General features: G+C 46.5%; 1 long non-coding RNA gene across 2 annotated transcripts; it reads right to left on the bottom strand.

Moving 5' to 3' along the window:
* Positions 1-2,937: 2,937 nt before the first annotated feature.
* On the bottom strand, positions 2,938-9,236 carry LOC308189845. Of its 2 annotated transcripts, none has more exons than XR_013946638.1 (3): positions 8,968-9,236; positions 6,224-6,356; positions 2,938-3,801 (listed from the first exon to the last, which is right to left on the bottom strand). It is a non-coding gene; the product is annotated as an uncharacterized lncRNA (long non-coding RNA). The 2 variants fall into 2 exon arrangements; XR_013946639.1 differs by lacking the exon at positions 8,968-9,236 and adding an exon at positions 6,676-7,274.
* Between the last annotated feature and the right edge of the window lie 9,564 nt (positions 9,237-18,800).

The following is an 18,800-nucleotide window of genomic DNA, read 5'->3' as shown; positions in this document are numbered from 1 at the left end:
TAAGTATTTAATTACAGAAGCCTTTGGGATCTCAGGCAGGTGTGCGGGTCCTGTTGTATTCAGCACAAACACAGAACAAAAGGATGGCGAGTGCGAAGCATGGGTGTAAGGCCAGATGCAATGGACAATCAATGGGTAAATATATGGAGGCAATGAAGTGATATTCATCAGCGCAAGATGTCCTGATCTCAGCGCCCTGGTGGCCTAGCCCTTATAATTTCTTTTTATCAACATCGTAAAAAGGCAGGATGTTTTAAGGTGACCAGTGAAAGCAGTTAATAGAACAGCTGTATACATTCCTTCATTAAACTCCACTACAGTAGGAAGATTGGCATTGGAGAAAATCTGATGGTGTTTATTTAACTAACATTTTCAAAAGTGGAGACAGCAAGGTCTGGGGGACACCAACTTGAGGGGCTTGTCCTTTTCGTAGGGACAGGGATGGTGTGGCTCCCAGCATGAGTGCAGGAGGTGGCAGAGGGAGGGAGGAAGCATTCCTGAACCAAGACTGGGGAGGACGGCCAAGGGGGAGCAGCTGGAAGGGAGGTGGAAGATGGACAACATATGGCAATAATATTGAAGGGGGTGGGAGCGAAGTGCTGTGTAATGCAGGAAAAGGAGCACAGAGGAGAGAGGTCAGGTGGTGCAGACCCTGGGGAGAAGCTCAGCTCGCCCAGCACTTTTCAGTCTGAAGAAAGGATGACACACAAGACGATGGGTGCAAGGACACTGATCAAGGCTGCGTCCACGTTGCATAAGATCAAAGAGCAATACGGCTATACCTGTGAGGGGCATAGTGGCCACCTGTATCTCTGAAGCTTTGCCTGTATTCCAAATGCATTTCCAGGGCTTGCTACTGAAAACAAACATACTGTTTACTTTCTCTTTCCCCTTAGACATACCAAGTCTCCCTGGGAAAATACGGTTAACTTCCCTAAAACCATCAGCATGCTGTTTAGTAATTTTAGTCCCATCCAAGTCCTGCTATGCAGTTAAAAACTGGACCACGTGCTTCCTGTTAAAGCAGAACATCATGTCCCACCTTGGAAAATACACTACATTTGACTGTCCACATTTAGTGGGGCAAACTAATAGGTCTGGCAGGGCAACAAATGTGAGACCGCTACTACACAAGCCACTAATTTACCAGTCTTCTAAATAAGATACAGACCAGTCAATAAAGCACATTTCAATTTAGTTTTCTTCAGGGGAGAAAAATCAAAAGAAGAAACCCAGAAGAAGAAAACAAAAGAAAAAAAAGAGAGATTTTGGCTCCTGGACATCTATCCGTTCATTTTCAAAGTCTGCTTTTATTTATCCTCTGGTTTTCATTGATCTGTGGCGATAAATGTGCCAGCTGAGAGAATTTAGTTTTAACAGACAATTTTTCTTCCCTCTGCCAAAAGTGATCAGGTTTCCTCTGTGAGCAGTGCTCAAGAGTCTTCAGTCAAGTTGAAATATATCTCAGTTCAGAGGATTATAACCAAATTAAATACAGCTTTGCTCTCAAAGATTATTATTATTTTTTTAGGATCTCTAGAATACATTTTCATTCCTTTTCACCCTAAGACATACAGATTTATTGTCAGCATATGAAACCCAGCACAAGTTTTGTACTGCACCTTCACATACTACAAACCCTCCTTCTCCTCTTCCTTCAGCCTGCCTGTGACTTCCTTCCTCACCCTCCTCTGCCAAACACCTCCCGGTCGCCCTGCCCTCACCTTCTGCTGCCATTTCCAGACCCAAGTATTCATCCCCCAGCCTGCTGGCACCGTCACCCTCACGTGCTCATCCCTACAGTTCCCTAGCATGGGACAGGATGAGTCCAGAAGCCTCCACAAGACCCTTATCCTACAGCAGATATCACCTGGGCCCTGCAGGCTGCTGGGTTGCTGCTCAGGAGCCTCCCACCTGACTGGCACGAGGTGAAAATTAGCTACTCACCAATCTGCAAATCAAAAAAAGTGTAAAACTACTGCTTAAAAACAACCCACCTCCTCCTTTCTGCTGCTAGTGAATCACTTTTCCTCTTTCCCCGTTTGTTTGTTTGTTTTTGTTGTGTGCTTTTTTTTTCCCTCCTCAGCCTCTCTCAAGATATATTTGGGTATTTTCTGACTGCAAGCATCTCAGAGCAAGCTTCCTCCCATCCCAAAGCTTTGAAGCTCCCTTTTACAACATAGGAGTTAATTCAGTGGCAAATCCCAAGGAGCAACTGATTTAAACATTGTTTATTGAAGGAAAGTGCTTCTTTTAGCTTAGATTTGATGCATCTGTGTGTAGCCATTCCCACCCACCCCCCCAAAAAAAACCCCGTGCACTCAGTAGTTGAAACAGCACACCACAGCGTGCCACATTTGCAGTGTGGGCACCGGCACTTTTCATCTAAATGCTGCGAAGGGGGAGCCCACGTACTAGAGCTCTGGCATTTGCATACCAGTGCTTTTGGGTTCTCGCACTGGGACTTGTGAATTTCCCACGTGACTGACATATATAAAGTGTAGGTGCATGCAGGAAGGGAAACACTTGCCAGGAACGTATTTCCACGTGGGCTTTCCCCGCTTTGTCTATTTTCTATCCCCTGTAATGAAACCTCCCAACCTGTTTAAATCAGCAGGCTTATGTTTTAGTGGGTCAAGTGGCCCAGTATACAAAGCAATGGGTAAGTTAAGCATTGATTGTGCTTCGGTAAATCAGGAATTAGTTGGGGGTAATTAGCTAAACATCACCTAGTCTTTACTGAAAGGGAGTTGCTAGCTCAGACCACAAAGGGAATGAGGACTTTGTGCAGAAGTGGCTACTTTTGCAGTTCTATTACCGTTATTGCCTGGTTGGTTAATGCAATTAGTAGCATAAATCACATTAATTTCATGTAGCAATGGTGAGTTAATGCATCTGTAAATAATGCTTAATACTGTATGTAAAAATATTTAAAAAAAAAAAAGTATGAAATTAAACTTCCTGCCATTATAGAAATTCAATTTTAGTGTACTGGTGGAAACCTGACAAGAAAAGCTATAAAATTAGTGTGAGCAGGTTACTAAAAAATTCCTATGACACCACCAAATGTTTCAGTTTTAGAAGGAAAACATGTTCAGCTCGCAACTTGACTGTCTCTGCTTCTGGCTGCTTAATACCGCAACCTAAATATCACTTGATCAGGGCTAATTGGGCTTTTTGTATGCAAATTCCCGCAGTTCAAGTAGGAAAGTGCGAGCACTTCATAGCACATGCAGCCAGGAGCACTCAAGCATCAGACATCGCGGGGGCGAGTCGAAGCCACAAGGCTCAACACCAAGCATAGGGGGGTCCCTGGCCCCACAGCCAGGGGGGAGACGAGCAGGGTGCCCCCACCCCAGCCACACATCGGAGGGCTGCTGCTCCCCGCCATCCTCCCGAGGAGGAGGAGGAGGAGGAAGAAGAGGACGACATGGGCCCAGACAGCAGTTGTTTAGCTTGGCCACCCTCACCTCCCGCCGTTTTCCCTGGCAGCATCCAGTCATTCCCACAGTAAGCCCGGTCTGGGCATGAGATGCTGGTGTTCGGCTGCTGCTCTGGGTGTAGCTGAAGTTTTCCTGAGGAGTTCAAGCCCATGTTTCAAAACCCTTTACAGCTTTGGCCAGACAGGAGCAGGTCTCCCTGGCAGGGGGATGGAAGTGGCTGCCCAGCATCCAGCCCTTCTGCTCGCTGAATGGCGAGGGCCGCGTAGGAGAAGGTGCAAGGGCTCTTCACAAAAACCCACAAGAATCTCACAGCGCAAAGTGTTCAGCAGCCGGAAACACAGGACTGGAGCCAGCTCCCCTGGACGCGAAAACCATTACTTAACAATTTCATTCCCTTCTTTATGGAGGTAGACAGAGATGTCCAAAAGCGCAGAGCAAATCAGTCATTCACATAAAAAAAAAAAAAACAACAACAAAAAAAAAATACACAAAACCCTCAAGATTTTAATGAAATCGATAAAACGTAAAAAAAAAAAAAAAAAAAAGGCACATTTGTCTGTAAAAATGTTTTCATAGGATCACTGTGTGAGCCGTGACTCCTGCTGATGTTTTTTAGGTCCATGAGCAGACCGTGGACTTACAGTGAGCCCTCCTTCTCTGAGGAGCCACATCGCGGAGAATCGCTTGGACAGAAGGAAACACAGCTCGGATACTGACAACTTGACCTAAAATGGGTTTCCTCCATTTCTTATTTCTGGGTGACTTAAGCCTTTGAATTTTGACAACAATTGGCTCATAACTTGTTTTACTTAAGTCACCACATCTCCTTTTCGTGTAAGAGATGCAGAAGACAAATCTATGGTCCGCTTTATCATTCCTCAAAGAAATAAAGAGGGGAAAAAAGTATCTTGTTGCATTTCAAAATGCACAGTCTCTTAAAAAAATATTTCAAAAAAGTAAACAATGGGTAGACTCACATCCTTGCTCAAAGCCCATAACAAACAGCACATGTACACACACAAACAAACCTGCAAAATGATGCAGCAACCAAACCAACACAAATTATTACTAGCAGCGGCTCCGAATCATCTGGGGAAATGTATGTCAGGATCGCTCCCAGAGCAAGCATCTGTAGCTGCTCGGCTCTTTTATTATCAGAGAAGAGTTTGATGGCAGTAGAGCGAGCCACACTTTTATTATTTGTTGCACAGATCCCCCGTGGCACCGTTTTATGTAGCCATCCCCGTTAAGTTTACGCACAGAGATACCACGTCACTCAATACCTGCACCCTTGCAGTATCAGAGATAGGCCAGTAGGATGGAAGGCATAACTTCGTTAGCTCAGCCAGCAGAGGGAACTGCTGATCGGCACTAATTGCTTGCACTGGTCTCGTGTACATCCTACCCAGCCCAGTAAACACCTTAAGTTATTGTAGTTTTTGTGTATGTAGCTTATTTCCCTGTGTGCCAGACAGCACGTCACTCAGCCTGTGCCAGCGCCACAGCGCCCCTGGGGCCCTCATCTTCTTTCACCTTCACCCCATGGCTTCCTCCTTGGAGCACAGCAAGCTCCGGAGCCCGTCATGTACCAATGACATTTCTGTGCCTTTCTGACCATTTGAGTATTTTAGCCAGAACTTGAACTTGGCTGAACGTGCAGAGTCCTTTCCCTCACCCCCCTTTTCTTGCCCTCCTGCCCTGCTCCCTGCCCGATGCAATGCAACCAGCACTTACACAGAGAGTTAAATCCGGCAACTCTCGTCCAGCCAAAACGCCACAGAGCCAGTGGCAGGTTTAACCTACACGTACTGCAGCTCTAAGGGACGGGGTTTAGCGATGGGACTCAGTAGGTGAGGCTGATGGATGGACTGGATGATCTTGAAGGTCTTTTCCAACCCAGATGATCCTGTGATACCCGGCATGCAACCAGACTGCGAGCTCCTTCCCCACCTCGCCAACACACTTGACATCTTCCAATAGCACCAAGGGCTTCCCAAGGGTTTTTTGCCACCAATGCTGCTTTCATGGCAGAAGAGCAGGTGGGCTGTGGCCATGTCAGCTACACCTCTTCGATGGAGGGCATGCAGGAACCCTGCAGCAGCTCCCTGCCACCCCATTTCCTGCACCTAGAGCAGAATAACAAAAAGGCATAGGTGGGCAGAGGGCCTGGCCTCCTGCTTTCAAGTAAAGTCAGCAGGGGAGCTCAGTTTGGAATAATAGAATGAATTAGCCTGGAACTGGGCCAGGATTCAAGTTATGCTAATTGTGGGTTTAAAATTAGTGTAATGCTCAACACCTGCTTCCTTCAGTCTTGAGAAAGGTGCCTGGGAAGGGTGTTATGTCTGATTTGTGCTTTTACAGCCTTGAGAGAAAGGTGCTTTTACCACGTGAAATTAATTGCTCGGGAGCTCTCCCTGGGCCCTCGCAAGGAATTGGAGGGAGTTAAAAGGCAACAGCTGTAGAGTGAATAAAGGCAGGAATAAAGCGAATAAAGGTGGAATAAAGGCAGCACCTTGCAGGAGTAGTTTTAATTTTCCTCGTAATGCAGCTGTGCTTAGCCTAGGAGTTTCCCATCTCCTTAACCCTTCCTTTTCCATTACATTTTATGTAAAACAAAAAACCTGCATGTGCCAAAGCCCTTCGAGGGTTTTTGGGGACAGCTCTGTCTGCAGTCTGGTGGCAGCTGCCACCCACCGCGTGGCAGAGCACGCGAGGCTCTCCTACCTGACCCTCCTGCCTTGTAGCCATGGACTGGCTTACGGCTAGTAAATATTACTCACCCAGAGTAGCTGTTCTGGTGCAGGTGTAGTCGTTGTCTTTCTTATTTCTTGCAGCACATTGGTGTGCTTCTGAGCGCCTCCCATGCACTCTTCCACGCCTGAGTTCTTTGCCTTTTGGGGTGGCTTGGAGCAGCTGCCATTTTATAAAGGAAAATAACGAAACCTAAGAAACATTTTTATTTGCTCTTTGCAAGCTTGGCAGGATCCTTGGTCAGGAGGGAACAGGGATTAACAGCCTGGTGTTTTGAGTCTGGCAAGTCTATACCCCAAAACCACAACACGTTAATGTCCTGGAGGCTGTCAGGTAGCCCAATGCTGGACTTTAGGCAGTGGAAACCACCTGACTTGCTGTAAATGCCCCTCACTCACCCCTGCTGCATTAATGGCCTTAAACTGAAAGAGGGTAGCTTCAGATTAGATATAAGGAAGAAATTTTTAACTCAGAATTTTACCTACTAATTCTTTGCTGTTCAGCCTGGCCTTGATCATTTCCGGGGATGGGGCATCCACAACTTCTCGGGGCAACCTGCTCTGTGAGGCCCTGGCACAGGCTGCCCGGAGAAGCTGTGGGTGCCCCATCCCTGGAGGTTTTAAGGCCAGGCTGGCTGGGGCTTTGGGCCATCGTGTTTTGTCAGAGGAGGTGGCACAGGACAGAGCTGGGAGGGAAACTGCCCCCGGTGGCTTAACCCGGGCCAGCTAGTTAAAGCACTTGTGATTTTTACACTTGTTGATGCTATTTCAGTGCTCCGTCTGTAACATCTGGTTGCCTTAGATACACGAGGTAACTACGGCAACTAGATATTACAGGGAGAGGGATGAGAAACGCAACAACACTGCTGAATTTGTCAGGCTCTAAAACAGCTTTTCTGTGAAGCAGGGGCAGGTGCAGAAGGCACGGCAGTGCTGCGGGGCAGCGAGTGGCAAAGGTGTAGTTGTGGCCTGAGGATCTCCAGCACTGGGCTGCGTAAACCTCTGGAGGCATCAGCCCTTGACTCCTGTTTGCAGCCAGACTGCTGGCCAAAGTGAGTTAGCAATGCTGGCAGAGCTCAAAGGGAGGTGCCCAGCATTCATATTGGAGCTATTTCCATGGCAAGAACATCAGTCCCCATCATTCCCCCCAGAAAAGGAAGGAGCTGGGAGCTGCAAATTTTCCTCCCCAGTTTTCTGTCTAAGGGGAGGAAGAGGAGAAGGGAAAGGGTTGTGCTAAATGGAGTCACCGTGAACTTGAACATGCTCACGTCCCAAATACCACTGCTTTAATGATGCCTTGGTGACAACGTAATGCCACAAAACCGATCACAAAATCACGCACAGTTGTCATTTACTGATTATTTTGGTGCTTTTTGGAACAATTAGTTATATGCTAGGAGGCGAGCAGCTCTCAGGGTGCGCCTTGTGTGCTGTCGCCCCTGCAGATGCGGTTGTTAAAGTGCACTGAAACACCCCCGTGGCCTCTCTGCTCTAGACAGTAGGGAGGAGTGGGTGTTCGCAGATTTCAGAGCGAACCACCCAAGATTTCCAGAAAGACGTGTTTATGCCCAAAATGTCTGACTTTTTTTTTCTCTGTCTTGAAGGAAAAGCTTTTTTAATAAATCCATGTGAAAATTTGGATCCACATGCTGCATGAATATCCTTCACCAGGGTTATTCCTACGCAAAAATTTTCCCTGCGTGGTTAGGACAAAACATTTTTTACTTGACTCGATGTTATAGTCATTGGGAAGCAGAAGAAAGCTAGCGCCGTGGCTCCATCTGATGCATTTCACTAAAAGTACCTGTCAGATTAGGGTGTTAAAATAGCTAACCGGCACCAGTTCTGCAAATGAAGTCATCACTCATTAATCCTGGCGACACTGCCTTCAGAGCACAAAGGGCACAGCCTTATTATGTTGCTTACATAGGAAATCCGAGTGTCTAAAACAGACAGCCCCCCACTTTTCACCTCAGCATGCTCCCCGAGTGAAGCTTGAACAGACTCCTGTTTCCCTCATTGCACAGGCTAGCTGGTAACTAACATAGAGCCATACTTTTCCTGGTAAAGTGCTCTCCTGGAATTCTTCGCTATTATCTTCAGAGATGTGAACTAGTTAGATGAGCAGAAATGAAATTCGGTGTCAGTAAATGTAAAGCAATACAGGCTGGAGGTGTAATGAGAGCATTTCAAGCACCTTAAGGGCTCTAAATTAACTGTCTCGATTTCATAAAGTGACCCGGGTGGCATTACAGAACTCAGTGAAAATCATTGCTCAATGTGCAATCAAAAATGTTGACAAGATATAAGGAAGTTTAAAGAATGGGCTGCAAGTTAGAAAAAGGAAAGGATTTTAAGACCATTTCAAATAACCAAGCACAGGGCAGGCCCAGGAATAACACCGTGCATTCACTGGTCAACAGATTTCACAAAAGGTATCATCACAAGGGTCTGGAGGAATTTTGTAAGACAAAGCAAGTACAAAACCTTCCCAATCAAAGCGAGGTTTGAAGGAGTCAGACTGTATTCCCTAGAAAGCAGAAAACTAGGAGGGGACCTTAATACGAGCCTGGGCAATGAGAAATGATGTGAAGAAGAGATCAGGGGCTTCTCTTTTTCCTACTTTGCAAAATGAGGGAATATTCATCAAATTGAAAGATGGGAAGTGCACACATTAAAAAAAAGGAGATACTTTTTCACAGTATAAATCCCTGGAGATGGCTGTGAAGGCAGCCTAGGAGGTTACTGCCCAGACACCCTTCCCTATTTGGTACCTGCAGGTGCTGGCTCCTTGGTCACCCCACATCACCGTCTGACACATTAGCTTAAAACCAGGGTGAAAATGTCCACGTAGCAAGGTGTATGAGGTCTGGCAGCTAGCAGCTGAAGTACACGATCCACTCTGCTTCATTACGGGGTTGAAAGCCACCAGCAGAGGTGTAGTAACAACTACATGGTGATAAAGAGCTGCAGCTGCTGGCTTAATGAATGTAGGTCAGAGCTGCAAAACCTTAATCTACAGAGGAAGTATGAATGTCACAAGCATAATGAGATTCATGCAGGACTGCAAGTTGTGGGGGTAGCCTGCACTCTCAGAGCTCACCAAAATTAACTGACGGCAAATGTATCTATTCTTGTGTAGATGCACACAAACTAAGCAGCAAGACCTTCTGAAAACATGGTGACCTTGTCAGGTGCTGGTGAAAGATTACAAACTTTTCCCACTCAGCTGGCAGCATAGGGCTGGGACCTTTCAACAGACTGCAGCATCACGAGGCCTTGACAAGAGCATTTTTCCTGATATGTGCCAAAACTCCTATGTGATCCAGTCACGTAACCAGTGCTGCTTGGTGAAGAATATCTAGTGAGTTCAATGGGAACATCCTATCTGGGCGGCTTGCAGCATGTGGGAGCCTTGAGCTGCATGCAGTGTCTTTGGTACTGTGTCAGCCTTAGTATGGGATAAGCTGCTCTAATCGGACATCCATTCAGGGAGGGAAAAGAGAGCCTTCAAGACTTGCTCTTTGCAGACACTTGTCTTTCTCACTATTAATCTGAAAAGTGACATCGATTATTTCGTCTGTGTTGGAGCCATGATTACTTCATTTCTATATACTGAGGTCTACAGCAAAAACGTTTTGTGAAAAGAACCATAAATTTCACAGGTGACTTGAAAACTAACACCTGGGTGACTTGAAAACTAACACGGGGACAGGAAGAAGACCCAAGTCTAAAACTCAGCAAACAATTGACATGGTTGTATTCTACTGGGATGAGGGCTTATGAGCTCTCTCTCAAGGAACAGGCTGGAGTAAGGCTGTACCTTGGAGAGCTGTTTTGTCTCTTCATAGAGCCATGCACAGTGGTTTGAACACTGTACCCACCTTTGGTCATTCCCTGATATTCAGGACATTAAACCCTGCTTTGGTCTACAGAAGCGAAAGTAGCCTGGGCTTTGTGTGATGAGACCTGGTTTTTATAGAAATGGGTTATCAAAACTGGTTTCAACACAAAGAAGTCAACTGATTTATTTTTGTTTAACCTACCAGGCAACAGAAACGGAACTGAAAATGCTCCTGATCATCTCCTGTTATACAAGGAAGTGTGGTGGTCTGTGGTGATGAACAAAACAGCCTGGGTGTCAGAGCAGGAGCGTGGTGGTAGCTCAGATGGTTCCCATGCGGACGTGCCCCATTCTAGGAGCCTGTAAATGCTCCAAGGTGTGGCTGGTTCGGTTAGTGATTTAGGTGATCTGGTCATTTAAAATGGGTTGCTGTATGTAAAAGCAGAAGAGGAAGGAATAATCTGCTCCAAACCCAAGTGCTGTGTAACCAAGTCACACCTCCGTGAGCGCTGCCCAGCACGCTCCCTCCTCTCAGAGGACACGCCTGGAGACCCACCTCTGGGCACAGCCACACGGCTGAGAGGATGTGCTGCTATTGCTCCCTCCAGAGAGATTCCTCCTATTTTGGCGTACAAACTTTGGAAATGCTGGTCTTTCTCTAGGAGCACCGATCCTGAGGGCCATACCAGACAGGGGCCTGAACAACCGACAAAGCCTATGACTGATTCACTGAGCCCCATCCAGCCTGGCCTTGAACACCTCCAGGGATGGGGCATCCACAGCTTCTCTGGGCAGCCTGTGCCAGGGCCTCACCACCCTCACAGTGACGAATTTCTTCCTTATATCTAATCTAAACCTACGCTCTTTTACTTTAAAACTGCCATGCCTTGTCCTATCATCTCCTCATCCACATTCAACTACCTCATCTCCTGCTCTGCTTCCCCTGGGTACCTGATATCTTGCTCTCTGCCTTACCATTCCTCCTTCTGTCCTTCCGGACTTCCCCACAGCCCCCCATATTTGTGGCTCCCCGGCTTCCTGTGAGACACCAAACATCTCGTCCATCCTTCCCCAGCCTCCCTGGGCTCTGTCACTTGTCTGCTGCACTCATCTTGCCTGGCTCCATCCGTACCACTACCTCTGGTCTGCCTGCCAAGCCTCAGGCATTTCTCACCCCCAGGCACAGAAGGACCTCGTCCCCTGCACATGGGCCTAGGGGGTGGCTTGAGTTCCTGTCACCCCAGGGTGTCAAGAAGATACTGTGAGAAAAGCCAGGATATATTGCTGATGCCTTCCTCTTTACACTGATATGCATGTAAAGCTGGGGAAAACGGGGAAGAAATTCTTTTAGAATTTCTTTCTTTAGCATTTAGTACTATGTATTTGTTACAAATTATTAATATCAGAACAGCATCACATTACACACTCTTTAACCTACAATATGTAAAGCCGTTGTGTTGTTAAAAGCTATCATAGGCAAAACCAAGTCCTGTTTGCGTTGTTTACAGAGATGTTTCAATCTGAACACGTATTCTACCAGTTTCTGACACTGTGTGGAAGCTACTAGTGCAAAAGAAGTCTATAAGACTTCCAATATTTCCTTAAAAAATACATTTTACAGCAGCTGTATTACATTTACATGCGTTCTTTGTGTGTGTCCCAAGAAGCAATCTTTGTTCACAAACCAAAAATCTTACACTGATGCTTTTTTTAGGCTTTAAATTGTATATACACTTACAGAGAAACTAAGTTTTATGGATATGTTGTATTTTAGAGAAATGTCGATGGGAAAAATACAAGTATATTCCACCTCTAATACTATAAATGTCATAATTCAGACTCTGCAGAAGTTATAGGAGGTATTTCATAAATTGAATTGATTTCCTTGTGTTGAGTGAGAATGCAATTCTTACCCTGCGCTTTGGAGAAGTATGTAAATGTAAGACTCAATAAGCAAAAACTATTTCCGTATTGTAATTTTCAATACATTAAACTTCAGGGATCCTTTTTCTCCTTTAAGGACTTTTTTTTTCCAGAGTACTCTCAAAGGCAGTTCAGAAATGAGAAGACTTCTAGGAAAGGATTGCAAAAGGAGGCAACTCTCGCCGCAGCGCAAGAGTCAGAAAAGAAAGCTTTAATACTAGCACAAAACGGTCTTTGACTTCAAAGGCTTAATTTCTGGCAGGCACAAGATGGATAAAACCAATCATTTCCTCTTCAGATTTTGTTTTCTACTAATTGAATGTCTGTTCTTGTAAAGCGTGCTAGTGAATGGCACATAGTGCTGGCTACAGCCCAGCTCTCTGAGGTCCTGAGTTTATCCATTTGATAAAATACATAATTAAGCTCATTGTGTGCGCACAACCCAAGGTCCCACTGACTTTGACAGCTGATAAGATCGCACTTGGAGACAGTCAGCATCTGTTCGTAAGTTATTATTCCTCCCACTCCAATTTCAGTTGCGTTATTTGTTGCGGCTGTTTATCCGCATTGACTAAGGATTTCACAGCAGCTCCAAGGATTTGGATACATTTTCCATTTTATGTCTGTATTCTTTACATTTCCTTGAATCATCCCAGTTACCCTATTTCTACAGCAGGGCTGTTGTGGTGAGCAGGCTGGACCTTGCTTTGCTCTCCCTGCAGCGGGGCCTCGGTCTTCATCTGCTCGCTCGTTGAGGCGATAGGAAACGAGGCAAGGAGAAATCACGCTTAACGAGGAGTCTTTGGCGAAAGGGGTTTGTAACTAAAAATACAACCCGCTCCTCCCCCCGGCTTCTACAGTTTGTAAAAGCAGCGGAGACAGTATTTGTGCAGGCGCTTCCCCACGGCTCCATCTGGTGGCCTTGGTCCCAGCCGAGGGAGAAGGGATCGGCGGGCAGCGGGCGCACGCCTTCGCTTAACGAAGCCTGCGGAGCACGGGGCAGAAAGGTGCTGGTGGACCTGTACCTACCCCGCGCATACGGGCTGCGATAAACCTGGCAGCCGAACAGTGCGCTACTACATGCTATGCTGAAATCAGAGGAGACGGGGGATTTGTTTTCTTTTGCTTTGCCTTTTGCCTCTTGGCACCGTTCTTCTGCCCTCCGAATCAGCGAAACCCTTTTGTGTGGATGGAGGGTGGGGGAACAGACGGGTGCAGAGCTAGCACGGAAATCTCTCCCGACAGGGTAGGAGCAGTCAAGGGCAGGCTGGACAGGCATTTCTGGTGGCTGCAGGAGCTCCGGATTTGGGTCGTTTTCATAGGGCTGAGTGATTCCCAGTTGGTCTGAGGGTGGTTGTAAAAGGCTGTGGTTCAGTGAGCTGACTTAAGGTCCGTGAGCCTGAAGGATCATTCTGGGCACCTTCACAAACTACAAGGAGAGCCAAAGCAATAGGTGTCACCACAGTAGCTGAGGAGGGATTGCTTGGTTGATCCCAGCCTTGCGGAGCCAGCTAAATACTAGTCATACTCTAATACCCCATGTGTACACATATATGTGGCTGTTAAATGTTATATGTATATACACCCAATGGCGAAAAGTAATCCGCTTATTTTGATACAGCGCTGTCAGGTTAAAAGCATTTTCTTTGATCTAGCACACAGTCAGGAATCCGTAAGCAATCATACGTGATGCTGGCACTGCTCAGGATAGCTGACATCCACAGAGACTTCTTTTCGTGCACGCTGCCTGCAGGGAATACATACCACACTGGGATTTCTCTGTTTCCATTTTGATCACATTGCTCAAACATGAGAATGAGTCATCCACCATACTGAAAACCACGACCTTTGTATTTACACCAAAAAAGGGATGATAAGCTTAGGAGAGGGAAAGAATACTAGGGGAAAAAAAAATAATCCAAGCACGTCTTTGCTGTTTGAAACGTATTCAGCTGCTCTCATCTGGATGTACGTTAAAGAAGTTGTGATTGGGTTTGTTTTCTCTATCTGCATGAACTGTGAGGGACTCATGTCAGCAGCACCGCAGTCCCTGCAGCAGGTGTATCCTGATCTCAGTAAAGCAAAGCAAAGCTTTGTGTGTCCGTCCAGCAAAGGAACCACAGGATAGTTTTATTTAGAAACAGGCTCCATCTTTAACTTAGGGCAATTGTGCTCTTCAGCCACCTCCAGCAGAAAAATGGCGCTGGGAGAGAACAAAATAGTGGCATGGAAGAGTGCTTACTATCAAAGTAAAATCTCAGCGAAACATGGAGATCCAAAATCAATTGAACGTCAACGCTTTTAGAAATATTTACTAGGAAAGAATTCTTGAGTATGTTTTTCTCATATTAAGTCTCCTCCTAAAGAAGAATAAAAATACTTGTCTGATTTCTAGTAGTTTTTATCAAAGAAGCATCAGCTGCAAAATTTACTATAGAGTAGATAAAAGTATAATGCAGTAGATCCAAATGGGACCTGATAAAGAACCTGACTCTGAAAAGAAAAGCCTTAAAGCGCATCAACATTTACATATGGCAGGCTAGCCTGACTGACAAACCTGCGCATTGAAGTGGATTTATTTTTATGTCTCTCTCTATACTGTGCTTGCAGCATCCTTTCAGACAAAGGAGACAACCCCCTTTCAATGATGATTTGTGTAAATGAAGATGATGAACTGGACAAGCTTCTAACGAGCCCGTGAAGCGCTGCCCATTCAGCAGACACGGCGGACCCACGGGGTGAGGATGAAAAGAGCAGGGGTTGCAGGAAGCATTTATGAGAAGCCTGCTGAGAAGATCATTAGAGCCACTTGCATCTATCCCATTCTGCAGCACACTCAAAGGGTGGCCTCAGAAGGAAGTTTGGCTGTGCACCAGTGGGCAGCTGCATTTTTAAGTGGACACCCATGTTAAAGAAACACTTTCCATGTTACAGCATGAGCTCTGCCATCTGTTGCCTAGCTCATTTATCACCAACTAAGCTTGCAAAAAAAAACCCGAGGAACTGAAATGATGCAAAAAGCAAATGTCCTTGGGGAAACAGCATTTTGTATTTCCCACAGGGAGCAAGAACTTCTGTACTTTAGAAGTGCCTGCAACACTAAAAGAGAGAGAATAAATGTTAGAACGGATCAAAACCATAGAAAGTAAAGAAAGCAAGCTGCTTCATAAAGGCTAAGTAATTGAGATTTTTAATGTCAAGCCTGCATGCTGAAAAACACCTCCTAAATCCTCATTTAAGGAGCTTCAAATAATTGAGGCTTTATTTAAATAGCCTGCCATTAAAATCCAGTGAAGATCAATAGGAAAAGCCTATTAGGGCCGTGGATCCTGCATCTGAAATGGTCGGTCCCACTTTGTGATTTGTCTCCCCCATGGCTGCCTACGGCAAATTTCACTTCATTTTTTACACGCCGATTTTTTATTTTTTTTTCAGAGAGACACAGACAGGGCTGGTTTCCTCTGATGGAAACCCTGGACCACCGGCCAGCTGCTCAGCCATCACTCCTTCCCCTGGGGGAGAGAGGGCAGCGGGGTCCCAGCGGGCTGCAGAGCACGGGGGTGGCGAAGCCTCCGGGATGCTGCCGCCTGCCTCGCCGCTGCTGGAGGAGCAGGGTCCCCGCCGGCAGCAACAAGTCGCTGCCGTGCCTCCTGCAGGGCTGTGAGAAGAGGGAACACGCTCTTTTGGACTCTTTGCACCAGCCCCAGACCTTGCCTCTCGCCCTCCCCACCCTACGGTGGGAAATGTGAAGGCCCATCCCCGGGCACAGGACAAAGCTTTCGGTCCTGTAACTGGATGCAGGCACAGCAGTGGGGAGCTAGCTGAAACACCATTTCTTTTTCCGTCATTTTCGAAGCTGACTAAGGAAATAGCTGTGTTAGAGTGAAAGCAACAGCCTGCAAGCTTTTGAGGAAAGGCAGGAAGTGTAGAAGGTGTGGAGGGATTGTGCTCTATGTAAAAGAGCAATGTGAGAACACGGGCATGAGGACAGGTCTGTTGAGCGCCTTTGGGTCAAAATCAGAGGTGTCACCCCCAAGGGAAAGCTCTCGGTGGATTTCTGCTGTGGACCAACTTATCAAGAAAAAGAAATGGGTGAAACCTTCTTCAGACCACTCCGAGACTGACTGCGGCAGCCTTGGCTGCAGTGATGATAAGGGCCCAGAGGTTAACATCCTCAGGGGAGTGACAAAGGTAAGTAGCAGAATCAAGGCCCAGATCTTCAGAAGCGCAGATTTCAGCTTGCTGAGGGTGCTCTTAGGAAGGATCCCAGGAGGGCCTAGGGGCCAAAGGAGTTCAGGAGTGTTGGGAGACTTCTGGACACAGCATTCTCCAAGTACAAGAGCAGTTCATTCACATAAAGTGGAAAAGGAACCAGCACAGAAACCAGTCTGGTTAAATAGTGAGCTACTGAGAGAACGGAACTGAAACAAAACAAAACAAAACAAAACAAAATCAACCAAACAACCAAACAGAAAAACATCTGGAACGCAAACTTCGACGGGATGTCAAGAGCAACAAGAAAGTACTAACATAGTTAGTTACAAATAGAGAAAAACCTGACGGTTTTCCTTCATGCCTTCTTTGCCTTGATCTTCATGAGTAAGGTCAGCCTCCCACGTCTCTATGGAAGCAATGATGAAGCAAATGGTGAACTCCTGACAGTGGAAGAGGGCTGAGTTAGCTGAGGTAGGTATTGGCTTTTCCTGGCTTTCTTCTTGTCCTTCATGCCTGGAAACAGCTTCTAAGAGAACCTGTTCCATAATTTTTCCAGAGACTCATGTGAGGCTGACTCATACGTGCTTTCCCAAATCTTCTTTTTTTTGCACTTTTTGTAGATGGGTGTAATATTTGCCCTTTTCCAGTCATCTGGGACTTCCCCTGAATGCCATGACCTATTAAAAATGTTAAAAGTGTGACTTTGTAGGGATGTTGGCCTCCTAGCAGCCTCAGACACATGCTGCCAAGTCCCATTGACTCGTGTAGTATGTCCAGCTTGTACAGGTCAACCCTGGCACTCCTGAGCTCCTTTGCTCACCTTGGCAGACTTACTTGGGAACCTTACAAACACTTTCCTGGAACTTGAAATTGGGTGCAACTTTGTGTATGATCAGCTGCATATAATGTACAGAAATCCGAGACTGTCAGCAGAGACATACGATGCCACAGACCTGTCAACTTCGAAGCTAGCAAAAGCTAGTGCAACACCCGGACACCAATCAAGTGGTCAAGCAGGCTAAAGAATGTGGTCATCTTCAGCCAAAATAAAGGAACCAAAAGTCAGCTATCCAAAAGAAGAAGAAAAATGCAGTTATAAAACACGTCCAATCAGACACTCTGGGGTACTCAGCCACCGCAACAGGGTCCCTTAATGTTCCTAAGGGCCCTGGAGGATACACACAAAAACTGCCCACTGCCCATCGCCGATTATTAAATTGCTGGGTAGAATGGGCTTGTAGACATAACAAAGGCTGAAAACATTTATTCAGCTTAAGTAAATCTTCCCATATGTGATGAAATTGGAAAGGACATAAGGTATGACAAAAAAAATAAAAGAACAGGAAAAAAGGAAAAAGAGAGAGGAATTTCTCCTGCGCTATCTCCTCGGGTAAGGACACTGTGTGTGATCAGCCACGCCATTTACACAGCAGCAGTTCCTCCTCTTGGCTTGAGGGGGAATTGCTGCTTTTTGATTTGTCCCTCACAATTTTGCTAACGTGGACTCAGCAATCGTACGTAAAGCAGTCTCTTTTAATATGCAATTGGGTTAGACAAACTGGAATTACACGGAGCTGAAGTGTGTTCTCCGCTTCCGCCTTCCCACTCAGCAAGATGACTGACACCGCGGCGCAGCGGCAGAGTGAACTCGTATGGCAGAGCTCTGGGAGAAATAATCTATTGTACAGAAACAATTCACTCTTCGCTCTAGCAATGAGGACAGCACCACGGAAGAGAGGAGAAACACGCTGACGATAATCTTTTAGCCTGAAGCGGTGCTCAGTCCCATCGGCACCTGGCATCCTAAGGCCCCTGCTTCGGCAGCCTTGTGGGTGCTGTCACCGCGAGCGTCACGAGATTATCAGCTTGGGTTTTGCCGGAGATGCTGAGCCAAAGGGAAAGTGAATCGCTGGCATCTAGCACCTCGGGGTGGCAGCGAATCCTCACAGACCAGACCGTGCCAGGCAGAGCTCCCAGGTGCCCACATCTGCGAGCGGGAGCGCTGCAAGGCGCTGCCCTGGGCAGGCTGTGGGGAGGTGGCCCCACACCTGCCTTTGGGGTCCGTGTGGAGGTATCCCCGAGGGACTGCGACAGGCAACAGCCATTGGGAAGGAGGCTTGGAGAACGAACAGGCTTGTAAAGCACAGAGTGGTTCAGCCTTCCTCGCAAAAACCTCAGGAAACTTGGCCGAATACATTTCAATTTTCCAGTGGCTATAATTAAGCGTCTATTAATAATATATATTACATGCTCCAGAAATAACTTCTCCACACAGAGAATTTGCAGCCATTTTACCACGTCCACTGGCATGTGCTGACAGCAAGGAATTCTCCAAATGTTGTAGATGGCTTTTAAGGAGGGTTTGGGGGGGAGACTGCTGCCTAATTTGAGCGGATGTCTCTGAAAAAACTATAGCCCTATTACAACACCCGAGCAGCACAGAGCCATCCTTCAGCAGGGTTCTCTCTTATAAAAGACACAGGGCTGTAGTTGCTCAGGTATCATTGCTATGATAAGAGGAGGGGAACCTCAATGGACAGGTAGAAATTATGATGTTTTAGGGATGCTGCTCCCAGGTATGCTGTAGCCCCGCCAAATGATTTCCAATCTCTGCGTGAATGCGCA

This window comes from Anser brachyrhynchus, assembly GCF_964034855.1.
Source record: "Anser brachyrhynchus genome assembly, chromosome: 2".
In the NCBI taxonomy this organism is placed as follows: domain Eukaryota; kingdom Metazoa; phylum Chordata; class Aves; order Anseriformes; family Anatidae; genus Anser; species Anser brachyrhynchus.
The sequence above is the reverse complement of the archived record's forward strand: the minus strand, read 5'-3'. Positions and strand labels throughout refer to the sequence as shown.